The sequence below is a fragment of the Phoca vitulina genome, unplaced genomic scaffold, assembly GCF_004348235.1.
Source record: "Phoca vitulina isolate PV1807 unplaced genomic scaffold, GSC_HSeal_1.0 scaffold67, whole genome shotgun sequence".
NCBI classification, from domain to species: Eukaryota; Metazoa; Chordata; class Mammalia; order Carnivora; family Phocidae; genus Phoca; species Phoca vitulina.
The window spans coordinates 14446107-14465242 of record NW_022589770.1 but is presented as its reverse complement, the minus strand read 5'-3'; the positions used below and the strand labels follow the sequence as shown (position 1 = coordinate 14465242).

Sequence of the window (19136 nt, the reverse complement as noted above, 5' to 3'; positions counted from 1 at the left end):
ACAATAGCTTGGTAGTATACTTTGAAAACCGTGAGTGTGATACCTCCAGCTTTGTTCTTTCTAAAGAATGTTTTGGCTATTAGGGGTCTCTTCTAATTCCAGACAATGTTAGAATTATTTGTTCTAGTTCCATGAAAAATATTGGAATTTTGATAGGGATTGCATTGAATTTGTTCATTGCTTTGGGCAGTATGGGTCTTTTAACAATATTAATTCTTCCAACCAGTAAGCATGAAATATATTTCCATTTATTCATGCCTTCTTCAATTTCTTTCATTAATGTCTTATTGTTTTCAGAGTACAAGTCTTTCACCTTCTTGGTTAAATTTATTCCAAGATATTTTACTCTTTTTAATGCAGTTGTAAATGGGATGTTTTTCTCAATTTCTTTCTCAGAGTTTATTACTATATAGAAACAAAACAGATTTTTGTATATTAACTTTGTATCTTGCACTTTTACTGAATTTGTCTTAACAATGTTTTAGTATCATGTCATCTGCAAATAGTAACAGTTTTGCTTCTTCTTTTCCAATTTGCTTGCTTTTTATTCACTTTTGTTGTCTGATTGCTGTGTCTATGATTTCCAATTCTATGTTTTGGGCTTTTTTAATAACCGTTCTTTTGATGCTTTTATTATGTCTAAAGTATGGGTGTCAAGGAGCATATGATATTTCACAGTTAAATCTTTATGCAGGTTTTACTTAACCAAACAATGAGAAATGACAGGCCTCACTGGACTTGATATTCAAATTATCTTTTTAAAATTTCCAGTGTCTTCGGCCAGTTATTATGTGTAGAATATTATATTGAAGTGGTTGGCAAGTGACTGACGTATCAGTTATCCCAAATAAAATAAAACAAATGCTTAGTTCATGTATTTAATACTAAAGTCTTAGAGAAATAATGATTATGAGGTCCTAATTTTAATTTGCCAAATGAGACATTTTAATCGGAAAATAACTGAAACCTATTAAGTGGGGAGTCATATTTTTTAATTATTTTAATTCAATTAAGTAACATATAATATATTATTTGTTTCAGAGGTACAGGTCTGTGATTCATCAGTCTTATATAATACCCAGTGCTCACTGCATCACATGCCCTCCTTAATGTCCATCCCCCAGTTAACCCATCCCTCCACCCTCCTCCCCTCCAGCAACCCTCAGATTGTTTCCTATGGTTAAGAGTCTCTTACGGTGGGGCGCCTGGGTGGATCAGACGTTAAGCGTCTGCCTTCAGCTCAGGTCATGATCCCAGCATCCTGGGATCGAGCCCTGCATCGGGCTCCCTGCTCAGCGGGAAGCCTGCTTCTCCCCCTCCCACTCCCCCCGCTTGTGTTCCCTCTCTTGCTGTGTATCTCTCTGTCAAATAAATAAATAAATAAATAAATCTTAAAAAAAAAAAAGAGTCTCTTACGCTTTGTCTCGTTTCATTTTTTCCTATCTTCCCCTATGATCCTCTCTTTTGTTTCTTAAATTCCATATATCAGTGAGATCATATGATGATTGTCTTTCTCTGATTGACTTATTTTGCTTAGCATAATACCCTCTAGTTCAATCCATGTCATTGCAAATGGCAAGATTTCAATTTTTTGATGGCTGTGTAATATTCCATTGTGTGTGTGCGTGTGTGTGTATCACATCTTCTTTATCCATTCATCTATTGAAGGACATCTGGGCTCTTTCCATAGTTTGGCTATTATGGACATTGCTGCTATAAACACTGGGGTGCACGTGCCCCTTCAGATCACTATTTTTGTATCTTTGGGATAAATATCCAGAAGTGCAATTGCTGGGTCATAGGGTAGCTCTATTTTCAACTTTTGAGGAACCTCCATACTGTTTTCCAGAGTGGCTGTACCAGCTTGCATGCCCACCAATGGTGCAAGAGGGTTCCCCTTTCTCTGCATCCTCGCCAACATCTTCCTGACTTGTTAATTGTAGCCATTCTGACTGGTGTGAGGTGGTATCTCATTGTGGTTTTGATTTGTATTTCCCTGATGCTGAGTGACGTTGAACATTTTTTCATGTGTCTGTTGGCCATTTGGATGTCTTCTTTGGAGAAATGTCTGTTTATGTCTTCTACTCATTTCTTGATTGCATTATTTGTTCTTTGGGTTTTTAGTTTGATAAGTTCTTTATAGATTTTGGATACTAGCCCTTTATCTAATGTGTCATTTACAAATATCTTCTCCCATTCTCTCTGTTGTCTCTTGGTTTTGTCGACTGTTACCTTTGCTGTGCAAAAGCTTTTTATCTTGATGAAGTCCCAAAAGTTCATTTTTGCTTTTGTTTCCCTTGCCTTTGGAGACCTGTCTAGCAAGAAGTTGCTGTGACTAAAGTCATAGAAGTTACACCCCTGTGTTCTCCTCTAGGATTTTGACAGATTCCTTTCTCACATTTAGATACTCCATCCATTTTGAGTCTATTTTTGTGTATGGTGTAAGAAAATGGTCCGGTTTCATTCTTCTGCATGTGGCTGTCCAATTTTCCCAGCACCATTTGTTGAAGAGACTGTCTTTTTTCCATTGGACATTCTTTCCTGCTTTGTCGAAGATTAGTTGACCATAGAATTGAGGATTCATTTCTGGGTTCTCTATTCTGTTCCATTGATCTATGTGTCTGTTTTTGTGCCAGTACCATACTGTCTTGACGACTACAACTTTGTAATAGAGCTTGAAGTCCAGGATTGTGATGCCACCAGTTTTGGTTTTCTTCCAATACTATGTTGAATAAAAGCAGTGAGAGTAGATATCTTTGTCTTGTTCCTTATCTTAGAGGAAAAACTTCCAGCTTTTTACCATTGAGTATAATCTTAGCTGTGGGTTTGACATATATGCCTTTATGTTGAGATATGTTCGTTCTATACCTACTTTAAGATTTCTTTTCTAATTTTGGGCTTTTTCTGTATCTATTGAAAAGATAATATTATTTTTATCTTCCATTTTGTTAATGTGGTCTATCATGTTGATTTATGAGTGTTGTAACATCCTTGTATCCCTGGAATAAATCCCACTTGATTATGGTGTATGGTTCTTTTAATGTATTGTTGAATTCAGATTGCTAATATTTTCTTGAGGATTTTTACATCTGCGATCATCAAGGATATTGGTCTATAATTTTCTCTTTTTTGTGTCTGTGCTGTCCTTGTCTGGTTTTGGTATCAAGATATGCTGACTGCGGGGGGCGGAGCAAGATGGCGGAGGAGTAGGAGACCTGGATTTCGTCTCCTCTCAGGAATTCAGCTGGATAGGGATCAAACCATTCTGAACACCTACAAACTCAACAGGAGATCGAAGAAAAGAATAGCAACAACTCTCTGAACAGAACAGCGACCACTTTCTGGAAGGTAGGACGTGCGGAGAAGTGAATCCGAGGCGTTATTCGGGAGGATAGACGGCGGGGGAGGGGCCTCCGTCGGCCACTTCTGGCAAGTGATAGAGCCGCGGAGCACAAACTCGGAACTTTTAGAAGTCTGCTCCGCTGAGGGACGTCACTCTGGTGGCGAAGTGGGGGGTGGAACCCTCGCGGGACAGTGTGGTCTCAGGACCCTCGGGGTCACAGAAAGACGGGGGGTGCCTGAGTGCGGCAGAGCTCCCAGGTATCGGAGCAGGGAAGCCGGCTGCAGAGACGGAGCCCAGGCGCGGGCTCTCAGCTCGGGGTTGCTATAAACCGTGATCCGCGGCACAGTTGGGCCACTGCTCCTCCAGCAGGGACCCAACAAGCGGCAGATCCGGGGAGACTCACCTTCTTCCCCCGGGAGGAGAGGTGCGGGAGCGCACCGTGGGGATCTGCTGGGTTTGGAGACTCCACCCAGGGTCGGGTGCCAGATAGAAAGGCGCGGTCTCAGGCCAGGTGAGCGCGGAGTGTGGCCAGAGACCGGGGAGACGGGAGTGACTGACTGCTTTTCTCTGGGGGCTCGCTGAGGAGCGGGACCCCGAGTTCTCGGCTCCGCCGGGGCGGAGACTGGGAGGCCGCCATTTTCACTCTCCGCCTCCAAAGCTGTACGGAAAGATTGCAGGGAACAAAAGCTCCGGAGAGCAAACCCGAGCAGATTACTTAGCCCGGACCGGCAAGGGCGGGGCAATTTTGCCTCCGGCAAAGACATTTGGGAACCACGGCAACAGGCCCTCCCCCAGAAGATCAGCGAGAAAAGCCAGCCAAGACCAAGTTTACTGATCAATGAGAATGGCAGAACTCCAGCGCTAGGGGAATACTGCACATAGAATTCATGGCTTTTATACCATGATTCTTTAGTCTTTCAAAGTAAATTATTTTTTTTAACTTTTTTTCTTTTTTCCTTTTTTCTTTTTTTTTTGAATGTTTCTTTTTCCCTTTTTCAACCAACATCTTATCAATCCCTTTTTAAAAAAAAAACATTTTTATTTTTCATTTTTAAAGTCATATTCTATCCCTTCATAGTAGTTACCCGTATTTTTGGCATATATATATAAGTTGTTCTCTCTTTAAAATCTTGAGATAGTTTCTTCTAACAGATCAAAATATACTCTAAATCTCTAGTGTATGGTTTTTTTCTACTCCCCTGCCTGATCACATTCTCTCCCTTTTTTCTTTCTTTTTTTTTTTTTATTTTTTAATCCTCTTCTTTCTTTTTTCACACAACTTATCAAATCCTTTTTTAAAATTTTTTATAATTTCCATCTTTACACTCATATTCCATCCCTTCATCATATCAACTCTTATTTTTGTACATATATAAGTTTTTCTTTCTTTAAAATTTTGGGAGGGACTTTCTTTTAACAGACCAAAATACACCCAAAATCTAGTGTGTGGCACTGATCTATATACCAGCCTGATCATATTTGATCACATTCTGTTTTTGTCTTGTTTTGTTTTGTTCTGTTTTTGTTTGTTTTTATCTTTATCTTTTTCTTTTTTCTTTTTTTTCTTTCCTTTTCTTTTTTCTCTCTTTCCCTTTCTTTTCCCACTGCTTCAGGTCTTTTCTGATTTGTTTAGAGTATATTTTCTGGGGACGTTGTTACCCTGCTAGCATTTTGTTCTCTCATTAATCTATTCTCCTCTACACAAAATGACAAGACGGAAAAAATCACCTCAACAAAAAGAACAAGAGGTAGTACCGACTGCCAGGGACCTACTCAATACGGACATTAGTACGATGTCAGATCTAGAGTTCAGAATCATCACTTTAAAGATACTAGCTGGGCTTGAAAAAAGCATGGAAGTTATTAGAGAAACCCTTTCTGGAGAAGTAAAAGAACTAAAATCTAACCAAGTAGAAATCAAAAAGGCTATCAATGAGGTGCAATCAAATATGGGGGCGCTAACTGCTAGGATAAATGAGGCAGAAGAAAGAATCAGTGAGATAGAAGACCAAATGATGGAAAATAAAGAAGCTGAGAAAAAGAGAGATAAACAACTACTGGATCACGAGGGCAGAATTCGAGAGATAAACGATACCATAAGACGAAACAACATTAGAATAATTGGGATCCCAGAAGAAGAAGAAAGAGAGAGAGGGGCAGAAGGTATAATGGAGCAAATTATAGCAGAGAACTTCCCTAATTTGGGGAAGGAAAGAGGCATCAAAATCCAGGAAGCACAGAGAACCCCTCTCAAAATCAATAAAAATAGGTCAACACCCCAACATGTAATAGTAAAACTTACGAGTCTCAGAGACAAAGAGAAAATCCTGAAAGCAGCTCGGGAGAAGAGATATGTAACCTACAATGGTAGAAACATTAGATTGGCAACAGACTTATCCACAGAGACCTGGCAGGCCAGAAAGGACTGGCAGGACATATTCAGAGCACTAAATGAGAAAAATATGCAGCCAAGAATACTATATCCAGCTAGGCTGTCATTGAAAATTGAAGGAGAGATAAAAAGCTTCCAGGACAAACAAAAACTAAAGGAATTTGCAAACACGAAACCAGCCCTCCAAGAAATCTTGAAAGGGGTCCTCTAAGCAAAGAGAGAGCCTAAAAGCAACATAGACCAGAAAGGAACACAAACAATATACAGTAACAGTCACTTTACAGGCAATACAATGGCACTGAATTCCTATCTTTCAATAGTTACCCTGAATGTAAATGGGCTAAATGCCCCAATCAAAAGACACAGGCTATCAGATTGGATTAAAAAACAAGACCCATCGATATGCTGTCTGCAAGAGACTCATTTTAGACCCAAAGACACCCCCAGATTGAAAGTCAGGGGGTGGAAAACCATTTAGCTTGCTAATGGACACCAAAAGAAAGCTGGGGTGGCAATCCTTATATCAGACAAATTAGATTTTAAACCAAAGACTGTAATAAGAGATGAGGAAGGACACTATATCCTACTTAAAGGGTCTATCCAACAAGAAGATCTAACAATTGTAAATATCTATGCCCCTAACATGGGAGCAGCCAATTATATAAGGCAATTAATAACAAAAGCAAAGAAACACATTGAGAACAATACAATAATAGTGGGGGATTTTAACACCCCCCTCACTGAAATGGACAGATCGTCTAAGCAAAAGATCAACAAGGAAATAAAGACTTTAAATGACACACTGGACCAAATGGACTTCACAGACATATTCAGAACATTCCATCCCAAAGCAACGGAATACACATTCTTCTCTAGTGCCCATGGAACATTCTCCAGAATAGATCACATCCTAGGTCATAAATCAGGTCTCAACCAGTACCAGAAGATTGGGATCATCCCCTGCCTATTTTCAGACCACAATGCTTTGAAACTAGAACTCAATCACAAGAGGAAAGTCGGAAAGAACTCAAATACATGGAGGCTAAAGAGCATCCTACTGAAGAATGAATGGGTCAACCAGGAAATTAAAGAAGAATTAAAAAAAATTCATGGAAACCAATGAAAATGAAAACACAACTATTCAAAATCTTTGGGATACAGCAAAGGCAGTCCTAAGAGGAAAGTATATAGCAATACAAGCCTTTTCAAGAAACAAGAAAGGTCTCAAGTACACAACCTAACCCTACACCTAAAGGAGCTGGAGAAAGAACAGCAAATAAAGCCTAAACCCAGCAGGAGAAGAGAAATAATAAAGATCAGAGCAGAAATCAATGAAATAGAAACCAAAAGAACAGTAGAACTAGGAGCTGGTTCTTTGAAAGAATTAACAAGATTGATAAGCCCCTGGCCAGACTTCTCAAAAAGAAAAGAGAAATGACCCAAATCAACAAAATCATGAATGAAAGAGGAGAAATCACAACCAACACCAAAGAAATACAAACAATTATAAGAACATATTATGAGCAACTCTATGCCAGCAAATTAGATAACCTGGAAGTAATGGATGCATTCCTAGAGATGTATCAACTACCAAAACTGAACCAGGAAGAAATACAAAACCTGAACAGACCTATAACCACTAAGGAAATAGAAGCAGTCATCAAAAATCTCCCAAAACACAAAAGCCCAGGGCCAGATGGCTTCCCAGGGGAATTCTACCAAACATTTAAAGAAGAATTAATACCTATCCTTCTGAAACTGTTCCAAAAAATAGAAATGGAAGGAAAACTTCCAAACTCATTTTATGAGGCCAGCATTACCTTGATCCCAAAACCAGACAAAGACCCCATCAAAAAGGAGAATTACAGACCAATATCCCTGATGAACATGGATGCAAAAATTCTCACCAAAATACTAGCCAATAGGATCCAACAGTACGTTAAAAGGATTATTCACCACGACCAAGTCGGATTTATCCCTGGGCTGCAAGGTTGGTTCAACATCCGCAAATCAATCAACGTGATACAATACATTAACAAAAGAAAGAACAAGAATCATATGATCCTCTCAATAGATGCAGAAAAAGCATTTGACAAAGTAGAGCATCCTTTCTTGATCAAAACTCTTCAGAGTATAGGGATAGAGGGTACATACCTCAATATCATAAAAGCCATCTATGAAAAACCGACAGCGAATATCATTCTCAATGGGGAAAAACTGAGAGCTTTCCCCCTAAGGTCAGGAACGCGGCAGGGATGTCCACTATCACCACTGCTATTCAACATAGTATTGGAAGTCCTAGCCACAGCAATCAGACAACAAAAAGAAATCAAAGGCATCCAAATTGGCAAAGAAGAAGTCAAACTCTCACTCTTTGCAGATGATATGATACTTTATGTGGAAAATCCCAAAGACTCCACCCCAAAACTGCTAGAACTCATACAGGAATTCAGTCAAGTGGCAGGATATAAAATCAATGCACAGAAGTCAGTGGCATTCCTATACACCAACAACAAGACAGAAGAAAGAGAAATTAAGGAGTCGATCCCATTTACAATTGCACCCAAAACCATAAGATACCTAGGAATAAATCTAACCAAAGAGGCAAAGGATCTGTACTCAGAAAACTATAAAATACTCATGAAAGAAATTGAGTAAGACACAAAGAAATGGAAAAACGTTCCATGCTCATGGATTGGAAGAACAAATATTGTGAAGATGTCAATCCTACCTAGAGCAATCTACACATTCAGTGCAATCCCCATCAAAATACCATCCACTTTCTTCAAAGAAATGGAACAAATAATCCTAAAATTTGTATGGAACCAGAAAAGACCCCGCATAGCCAGAGGAATGCTGAAAAAGAAAAGCAAAGCTGGCGGCATCACAATTCCAGACTTCAAGCTCTATTACAAAGCTGTCATCATCAAGACAGTATGGTACTGGCACAAAAACAGACACATAGATCAATGGTACAGAATAGAGAGCCCAGAAATGGACCCTCAACTATATGGTCAACTAATCTTTGACAAAGCAGGAAAGAATGTCCAATGGAAAAAAGACAGTCTCTTCAACAAATGGTGTTGGGAAAATTGGACAGCCACATGCAGAAGAATGAAACTGGACCATTTCCTTACACCACACACAAAAATAGACTCCAAATGGTTGAAAGACCTCAATGTGAGACAGGAGTCCATCAAAATCCTAAAGGAGAACACAGGCAGCAACCTCTTCGACCTCAGCCGCAGCAACTTCTTCCTAGAAACATCACCAAAGGCAAGGGAAGCAAGGGCAAAAATGAACTATTGGGACTTCATCAAGATAAAAAGCTTTTGCAAAGCAAAGGAAACAGTCAACAAAACCAAAAGACAACTGACAGAATGGGAGAAGATATTTGCAAATGACATATCAGATAAAGGGCTAGTATCCAAAATCTATAAAGAACACATCAAACTCAACACCCAAAGAACAAAGAATCCAATCAAGAAATGGGCAGAAGACATGAACAGTCATTTTTCCAAAGAAGACATCCAAATGGCCAACAGACACATGAAAAAGTGTTCAATATCGCTCGGCATCAGGGAAATCCAAATCAAAACCTCAATGAGATACCACCTCACACCAGTCAGAATGGCTAAAATTAACAAGTCAGGAAATGACAGATGTTGGCGGGGATGTGGAGAAAGGGGAACCCTCCTACACTGTTGCTGGGAATGCAAGCTGGTGCAGCCACTCTGGAAAACACTATGGAGGTTCCTCAAAAAGTTGAAAATAGAGCTACCATATGATCCAGCAATTGCACTACTGGGTATTTACCCCAAAGATACAAAAGCAGGGACCCGAAAGGCTACGTGCACCCCGATGTTTATAGCAGCAATGTCCACAATAGCCAAACTGTGGAAAGAGCCAAGATGTCCATCAACAGATGAATGGATAAAGAAGATGTGGTATATATATACAATGGAATATTATGCAGCCATCAAAAGGAATAAGATCTTGCCATTTGCAACGACGTGGATGGAACTGGAGGATATTATGCTGAGCGAAATAAGTCCAACAGAGAAAGACATGTATCATATGACCTCACTGATATGAGGAATTCTTAATCTCAGGAAACAAACTGAGGGTTGCTGGAGTGGGGGGTGGGGTGGGAGGGATGGGGTGACTGGGTGATGGACACTGGGGAGGGTATGTGTTCTGGTAAGCGCTGTGAATTGTGCAAGACTGTTGAATCTCAGATCTCTACCTCTGAAACAAATAATGCAATATATGTTAAGAAAGAAAAAAAGAAGAAGAAGAATGTAGCAGGAGGGGAAGAATGAAGGGGGGGAAATCGGAGGGGGAGAAGAACCATGAGAGACAATGGACTCTGAAAAACAAACTGAGGGTTCTAGAGGGGAGGGGGTTGGGAGGATGGGTTAGCCTGGTGATGGGTATTGAGCAGGGCACGTTCTGCATGGAGCACTGGGTGTTATGCACAAACAATGAATCATGGAGCACTATATCTAAAACTAATGATGTAATGTATGGGGATTAACATAACAATAAAAAAATTAAAAAAAAAAAAGATATGCTGACTGCATACAGTAAGTTTGGAAGTATTCCCTCCTCTCAAATTTTTTAAAAGAGTTTGAGAAAGACAAATGTTAAATATTCTTTGAATGTTTGGTAGAATTCACCAGTGAAGCCATCTGTTCCTGGATTGTTTTTGTTTGTTTGTTTGTTTGTTTTTGGTAGGATTTGGATTACTGATTCAATCTCCTTAATAGTAATAGGTTTATTCAGATTTTCTATTTCTTCACAATTCAGTGTTGGAAGACTATAAATTTTTAGGCATTTGTCGATTTCTTCCTGGTTGTCCAATTTATTGGTATATAATTGCTTGTAATAGTCTTCTATGATCCTTTGGATTCCTGTGGTATCAGTTGTAACTTTCATATCTCCTACGATCCTTTGTCTTTCTGTGCTATCAGTTGTAACTTTATTTCTGATTTTATTTATTTGACCTCTTTCTCTTTTTTCTTGGGAAGTCTAGCTAAAGGCCTGCCAATTTTCTTTATCTCCTTGAACACATTCCAAAACTACATTTTTACTCTCCCCTTTTATGTTTTTGATGTCATTTCTTACATCTTTTTATATATCCCTTAATTATTATAGTTTTAGTTGATTATACTACTTTTGTCTTCAAACTTCTTAATAGCTTCATAAGTGATTAATCCTCTGCCTTTATATATTTACCTTTTCCAGTGAGATTTTTACTTTTGTATTTCTTATTATTAGTGCTATTTCTTTTCAGCTTAAAGAAATCTCTTTAATATGTCTTGTATGGCCAGTTTAGTGGTGATGAATGCCTTAGCTTCTGCTTGTCTAGAAAGCTCTTTATCTCTCTTTCAATCTGAATGATAACCTTGCGAGACAGAGTATTCTTGGTCTAAAGTTATTCCCTTCAGGGCTTTGAATGTATCTTTCAACTCCCTTTCAGCTTGCAAAATTTTTGTTAAGAAACCTGTTGATAGCCTTATGGGGTTTCCCTAGGATGTAACAATTTGGTTTTTACCTTGCTGTTTTTAGATTCTTTATCTTTAATTTTTGACATTTTAATTATAATGTGTCTTGCTATGGGTTTCTTTAGGTTCATTATATCTAGAAGTCTCTGGGTTTCCTGGATTTGGATGTCTGTTTCCTTTCCTAGGTTAGGGAAGTTTTCATCCATTAGTTCTGCAAATAAGTTTTCTGTCCATTTCTCTTTTCTCCTTCTGGGACCCCTAAAATGCAAATATTATTCCACTTGGTGTTATCCCAGAGGTCCCTTAAGTTATTGCCATTGTTTTTCTTTTTTCCGCTGTTGCTCTGTCTGGGTGAATTCCATTGCTTTATCTTCCAGTTTATTGATTCATTTCTGTTTCATCCAGTCTGCTGTTGAACCCCACTAGTGTATTTTTAAGTTCAGTTATTGCAGTCTTAAACTCTGTGACTTCTTTTTGGTATTTTCTTAAGTTTTCTACATCTTTGTTGAAGTTTGCATTGTGTTCATCATTTCTTCTCCCAAGTTTCAGTGAGCATCTTTATGACCATTACTTTGAATTCTTTATCAGGTCCATTACTTACCTCCATATTATTTAGGTCTATTTCTGAGGCTTTGTCTTATTTCTTTTGTTTGGAACATATTTGTGTTTTCTCATTTTGCTTGACTCTCTTTTTATTTCTATGTATTATGTGAAAGAGCTACCTCTTTCAGTCTTGAAGCTTTGTATAGATGATGACCTTCTCATTCAATCTCACCCTAGCTCTTGATTCTCTCTTAAACCTTTGTGATTGTCTAAATAGCCTGATTTATTCTTGATATTCCCTCATTGTTGAGAGTGTGTTAAGAACTGTCAGTGATTCAAAGGTAAGAATCTCATTTAGCACCTAGTTTCAGGCTGACTGGAAACCACACTCTCAGGCAGCAGCTTTTAAAGTATACAAATATATAGTCCTGTGGAGTCACAATCACAATCCCTGCTGGCCTCCAGACCAGGAGATATGGAAGTGTACCCTGGGTGATAGTTGGGTGATAGAGTGTATAAGCTCCTTTCTGGGAAGTCCCATCAACCTCTAGCAAGGCCAAGGGAGTGTGCAAGGATGGTATATCCCTGCTTATATTCCCCTTGAAACACTCCTTACTCTCTAGATGTGTGGGGTACTTTAAGCCTGTCCCTCAGGCTGAAGCTCCAAGCTAAATAAATAGGCCTTTTTCATAGGAAGACTGGAGTTGTGTTTTAGTCTCCTGTCTGTGCAGTGCCTTGGGGTTGATAGCCTGCCAAAAACTGTCTTTCCAATTGTTACAGTCTTGGCCACCAGAGCCAGGCAATCAAGGAATGTCCCTTGTGTGGATTGTGCATACCCACTGGTTTGGGCAAGGAAGATTATATGGGTGGGCCACACTCACCAGCTTCAGAAATGCAGTGAGCAAATGTCTTCACTGCATGCCCCCACAGCCTTCAGTAATGCAGTGTGAGAGTACCTTGTCTGTGCACACACACCAGCTTTGAGCTGAAAGCTGGAATGTGGTAACTACTTGCTCTTGCCCACCCCAGCCAGAAAGTGGGGGAGCACTACTACTGCCCATGATCTCTGACCTCAGCACATGCTGTACCTGCTTTCTTGCTCCCCACCCCATCACAGCAAGGTGGTGAGAGGGTGCTGCATCTGAACTCATCTGCCTGTTCTTGTAGACTGTGTGTAGAGTGGAACAATTGTGTCCACCAGCATCTCCCTCTCCAGAAAGCACCTCAATCGTCCCATGCCCCTCCAGCCAATGCTTCCAGATCAGCAAATGAATGCCCCTCATATAGTATAGGTGCTTTTCAAACTGCTGTTTTTTCACTGGGTCTTGGGGCAAGTAAGACTATATGTGAGCTCTCCAAGAAGAGAATCTCAGTTTCTTATTGCATTCTGGGACCCCTACACATCAGATGCATTGGTTTTCCAAGCCAGATGTCTGGGAGCTTGTCTTTCCAGTGCAGATCTCACAGGCTGTGGCACCCAATATGGGATACTAACCCTCACTCCTCTGGGAAAAGCACCCATCTGGTGACATCCTTCCCTTTGTCTGTTGCCATGCCAGGGGTTGGATTTTTTGTGAGATTGTGTCTCTGCCTCTCCTACCCCATCTTGATGTGGTCCTTTTATCTTTGTTGTATCCTTTTGTTGTGGAGAGCAGTTCATCTAATTTTCAGATCTTTTTCAGAGGGAATTGGTTCTTATGTAGCTGTAGATTTGGAGTGTTCACGGGAGAAGGTAAATTCAGGAACTTCTCACTATTGCCTTAAAACTCCCTCCAAGAATTTCCATATGAACAGTGCTGAAGGTGAAGTTCAACTCTGAAGACAGCCAAGTTGTAATGTGTTGGGGCAGGGGCAGAGGAGGATTGTGAGTTGGAGATGGGAGTGGGGGTTGCATATAAGATAATTCTGATGTGAGTTGGAAATAAAAAAAACCATAAATCTATAATTGTTGAATTAAATTTTAAGATGGAGATGGGGAGAAGACAGAAAGTAGGAATCTTGAATGTTGACAGGATTTTAATTCTATTGGCTCTTTTCACGCAATTAAAATCCTGCCAAAATCTCACCCTCTCAGATTTCCTTCTTACGGCGATTTGGTTCTCTGCCAAACTTTGGGTAATAAATAGAATCTACAAGCTCTCTGAACACAGAGCTGCAGCTTTTCAGAGAAGAAATCAAAACAAGATTACACGGTAAGAATAAAACTAATATTCTTGTACATTTTTTGTCAGGTTTGGTAAAATAAGATCTTGGGAACCATGGAGAACTGGCTTTTATTTCTATAAAATAAAGGATTAGACTGATTTGTTATTTATTGTCAATACCAGTAAAAGTTGATAATAGCAGTTGCTACTAACTTATAATTCCACTTTGATTTCCTTTGGGTGATTTGGAAAACTATTAATAAATTTCTAAAATTGATTATAATAGTCTTTATAGTAAGTTTCCATCCCCCACCACAAAACTTTATAAAACAAGTTGATAATTCTACTCCATACTGCTAATGCTTATCCAAGACAGACCTACTCACAATTGTTTACCAGTGGCTTCAAAAAAGGGGGACAAATAAAAGAACTGAGAGGGGCCATCCTTTCAAAATCATCTGCTCAAAAAATAAACCATTTATGAAAAAATAAGGAATTGTCATCCTAAATGAGTAAGTTCAAAAGCTCATTAATTTTGCTACTATTCTTCATTTCGACACTTTCTTTAAAAGATTGTTTTATTCACTTTCTTTCTCGCCGTCTGCCTTGTGGCAATTTTTCCTCCTTGTTCTTTTCTCTGCCTTATCTTTCCACACATAAATACATGCCTCCAGACTATTTTAATAAAGAAAATGGTAAAAATCCAAACATATCATGGCTGCACAAAGTTGATTCCAGGTCTTTGGAAACTTGAGAGTTGAGGAGTAGGTGTGGTTGGATCTTCCTGACTCTCACTCCCTCCTCAGCAGAAGCTTGAATCATCCCTGTATGCCACTGTGGTCCAGTGCTGTTCCCAATATCCTTACCTATTGCTTGTCACATCTGTCTTTAGAATACTTTTTGCTCCTCTTTTAATTTTGTCCCCCAAAAGGCACAGTTCTGTGTTCAGAAAACTTCAGAATCCTCTATTTCCAAAGTTTGGAGTGCTTGAGAAGAATCATAGAGTTGAGTAGTATCCTTAAATAGTTAAGAACTCTCTGTACAAGCATCACTCCCTGCAGCTCAAATTTCACATTTTTTCTATTTTTCTCTGAAAGGATCCTAGATTTCCTACCAGTCCTTCACTGGCAGCAGCATAATTCATTTTCTTAGCAATGATCTAGATATTTTTCTATTTCCCATCACTGTTTAGCTTACAATATCTACAGCCAGAATGTACCTCTTTCTCTTTCCCATTTATAGAGAAGGAAGAATTCTCAGAACTTTTATTTAGGGTTTGAAACAGGGCTGAAAGTAAGGCAGGAGACTGAGAAATGGGAGCTGCCTCTCCTGGTTAGGTTCAGCAGAGGGTTAAAGAAATAGAGCTTACAACTAACTTCTGGGAATGTGTTTGAGATTCAATTATAAAAAGTTCATCCATGGGGGAATTAAATCATTACAGGGAAATGCTGTGGGGTGTGTATAAGTGTGTGTAGCACTGAAGGGAGGAAAAAAAATAAACACCAAGGAATATTTATGCCAGTAAATATGATAGCACAAGGCCTTTTTTGGAGATATGCATGCAGAATTAACTCTTTACAGAGAAATTCTGCAGAGGGGACCGCATTGAGGGAAGAAAAAATATACCCTAGGGAATTTTTATGCCAGTAAATCTGACAGCATGAGGTCATTTTTGGAGATGTGAGTGTGACTGCCAAAATCAATGTATCTTTTACTCAACAAATTGAAATTCTGGCAAACACGGTGGAAATCAAAAGTGTCAGTCAGAATTTTTCTTCTTTATATCACAGCTTGTAGCAGGGACATTTGAAACATTAAGACCAAAAATAATTTCCTTGAATAGCAGAAAGAAAACTTAATTCCTTTAAACAAAATGATGGTTGGTTCAAGGATTTCAGGAAATCCTGGTAGAACCTCTAATCTTTTTTCAGTTTCCCTCAGGGTTCTCTGGTGCTGACATTTGCATGCAAAAGTAAGCTTTAAGAGAACACAGCCTTACAGGGCAGCCAAAGTTCATTGTTGCAGGATGGTAATGGGGAAGTAAGGAGTTTGGGCCACTTCCTCCCTATAACAGACTCCTGGCACATACTCACATGCTGGCCTTGTTATTGTCAGTAGATCATGCTATATTCTGTAAAAATGTTTGGTTTTGTTTTTGCTTTATGTGAAGAGTGCAATATAGCATAATAGTAAAAACACACAGATTTTTTTTATTCAGACAGGCCTTAAATCCATCATGTATCACTGACTACCTGTGTGATTTTGGATCTTACTTAATTTTCCTGACCCTGAATTTTTTTCCTCTGGTGCAAAATATAAAACAAACAAAACAGTAACAATAACACAACATCCTACCTTAGGTGTTCTGATACCTATGAAGATAAAGCAAGTCGGAAGCAGTCATTAAAGGTAACTATTATTAATCACTGATCACGTACTAAATATGAGATATTTTCCTCACATTATCCCATTTAATCCTCAGAGCATCTCTGTGAGATAACATTCTCCATTTATAAAGTTAAGCAAGAAAAATTTGTAAAGATTGTACTAACCCAAGGTAACTCAATCAGTAAATTTCAAATTAGAGGTTAAAACCCAGAGTTACGTCCCATGAAGGAAAAGAACCAAGAAGATGGATTCCAAACACTTCATTTAGTGAGACTTTAATCTTGTAAAGCCATTTACTATGCAAAGTGTCCATAATTTTCAAACGTAAAAATATTAGTGAGATGACATAAAACCTTCCACCTATTTTTTTAGGGTTACATTCATTGACATCTGAGGGAAAGTTTCCCTGCCAGCCACCATTTTCTTACATAACTTTCTTTCCCATTGGTACTGCCAGAACCAAGAGGGGTCCACCCACAAACTTGGCTTGGTGCTTTCACTTTTAATTAGCACAACAGTCTACATCTAATTCCTCTTCACTTTGAACATCTTATTAATTAGATGATTGCCACAATTTTCCCCAGCAACACTAGTGCATCCGAGACTTTTTGCAATCATAATAATGTTTTGCTCATTACTTCTCTTGAATTTCCTAGCAAAGATTCAATATTTTTTTAAAAGACTTTGACAGAACTTCATAGTTTTGCATGTCTGCTGTGTTCAAATATCAACCACTCTCACTTCTTAGCCTGTTGGCTCTATCAGTGGCAGTTGTTTCAGAAATGTTATTTAAGCAGTTAACATTTTTTTCCTTAGGAGATTGTGTGCTTTTTCTCTTGTGTTCTTTGGGGGCTTATTATATACAAACATGAATATTCCCTTAGCCTGAATTTATTAGTTCCAAAATTTTTCCTTCCTGAGGTTATATTTTTCCATTATCTTTTAGGTATTAATATATGTACATATATGTATTACTTGCCCACATTCTTTAGCAATCCTGTTTGAACAAAACTTCATCAATAATCAGCATGACCGCTTCATATTGGTAAATTAGTAGTAGCTGTAGTATTCAGCTTATTTGAGTAATTTTTCTTTCCAATCTTTTTAAAAAGTTTCAGCCTCAGGGGTGCCTAGGTATCTCAGTTGGTTAAGCGTCCAACTCTTGATCTCAGCTCAGATCTTGATCTCAGGGTTGTGAGTTTGGGGCCCTCACTGGGCTCCACGTGGGTGTGGAGTCTGCTTAAAAAGAAAGTTTCAGCCACAGACATAGGTGCCAATATTCATTCTAATGTAATTTGGTGGATATATTCAGCTTCCTTTTTTTTTTTTCTTCACTATGACCTATATAAGATCCATATTACCTGAATGTATATACAGCACTACTTTATCAAAGATGGTGCATATTTCATCTTCACTGACTTACTCAAGAATCACATTGTTTCTGACCGTAATCATAATTGTCACAGTGTGGTGGTTAATAGAATAAATTGGATATTATTAACTCAAAGGAGTATAAGCTGTTTTACTAAGAAAGTTTGGAGGCTCCTATGCTTAAGACATGACATGTAATGCTTACATCTGGTTGTCTAATTATTATTACCTTTCATTATGTCAAGTAGAATGATTTCTCCTTGTTACTATGAGGTCCATGAGATCAGACTTAGCATTTAGAAGCATTAAAACAATTTGCATTGTGATGTGCCAGTTGGAAAAAAAACTGTTGTTTATAAATCCTTGTATTTCTAAATTCATAAAAGTATAAAAATTAGATAGAAGTCCATTTTTTAGCAGCATCCAATTTTTTTTCTGGTTATTTATGATATATGCTCCTAAATGAGCATCTGGGTTTATTTAGACTACTCTCTTGGCAGACCAATGCAATGACTCCTAACCTCTAGGGTTGTTGTTCACTGTTAGGTCCAGATAACTTCTGTACCTATTATATGCGAGTCCTCTTCTTGGCAAAGGAAGGAACACCAGTTATATTCTTTCACTCTGCATCATCGGGGTATACTCAGGAAGAGGTCATTATCTGTCCAGAGGAGAAGAACAATTAAGTCTTATCTTGAAGAAAAGAGGTGGTTAACACAGTCTTTCCATGTTAGTAGCTTTCACCACAAACCCAGCTACCAAGTAACCAAGGTTGAACCTACTTAGAATCCCACATAATGATGATGAAGTCAACAGTTTGGGGAATAGCTGGAGCAGCCCATGAAGTAGGCAAAGTGGGAGACAAAGGCTTGTCATACCATCACGGACAAGTTTCCAGCCCTCTGAGTTCTATCTTCTGATTGTTGCATGAGGAAGCTCTGTTTAAACTTGTACAGGAATTAAATATCCAGGGGGTGGATTGTAACTTAAGTTTTTTCAGGTCAACCGCCAGGAACCTCCACACCTGTGAATGGAAAGCTTCCATACTCTTGACATGGGTTGGGAAGCTGCCAGTAGCTTCTTCCTGCTGCATGGCCTGTGCATGGTGTGGGGCAGCACCCCCTAGTTGGTGGGCATGGGGGCTGTGCTGGCCATGGGCCTGCTCTGGGCTTCTGCCCTCAGTTGCTACATGGGTCAGCTGGAGCTGGATGTGAAATTGGTGCCCTAGGAAGATGGGACAGCCTCTGCTGAAAGCCCTGATGAAGCGAGCCAGCCACCACCAGCATGAGCAGCTAGGCCATGAGGAATGGCTGGGTGCTGGACAGCCCAGTGTCCAAGGACTGGGACATTAAAATGTGACCATTCCCTCACTCCAGAAAGAAAGAAGAAAAAGAAAGAAAGAAAGAAAGAAAGAAAGAAAGAAAGAAAGAAAGAAAGAAAGAAAGAAA

At 39.0% G+C, this 19136-nt stretch overlaps 1 protein-coding gene across 4 annotated transcripts in view; it reads left to right on the top strand.

Moving 5' to 3' along the window:
• Positions 1-13910: 13910 nt before the first annotated feature.
• Positions 13911-19136, top strand: part of IL33 (interleukin 33) — a 41232-nt gene continuing 36006 nt past the window's right edge. The window contains exons 1-2 of one of the 4 annotated variants that reach the window (XM_032392462.1): positions 13918-13977; positions 16290-16338. The gene's annotated coding sequence lies outside the window, so the exon portion shown is untranslated. Of the gene's footprint in view, positions 13978-16289; positions 16339-19136 lie in introns of all 4 variants that reach the window. The other 3 variants (XM_032392461.1, XM_032392459.1, XM_032392460.1) reach the window with 3 other exon arrangements.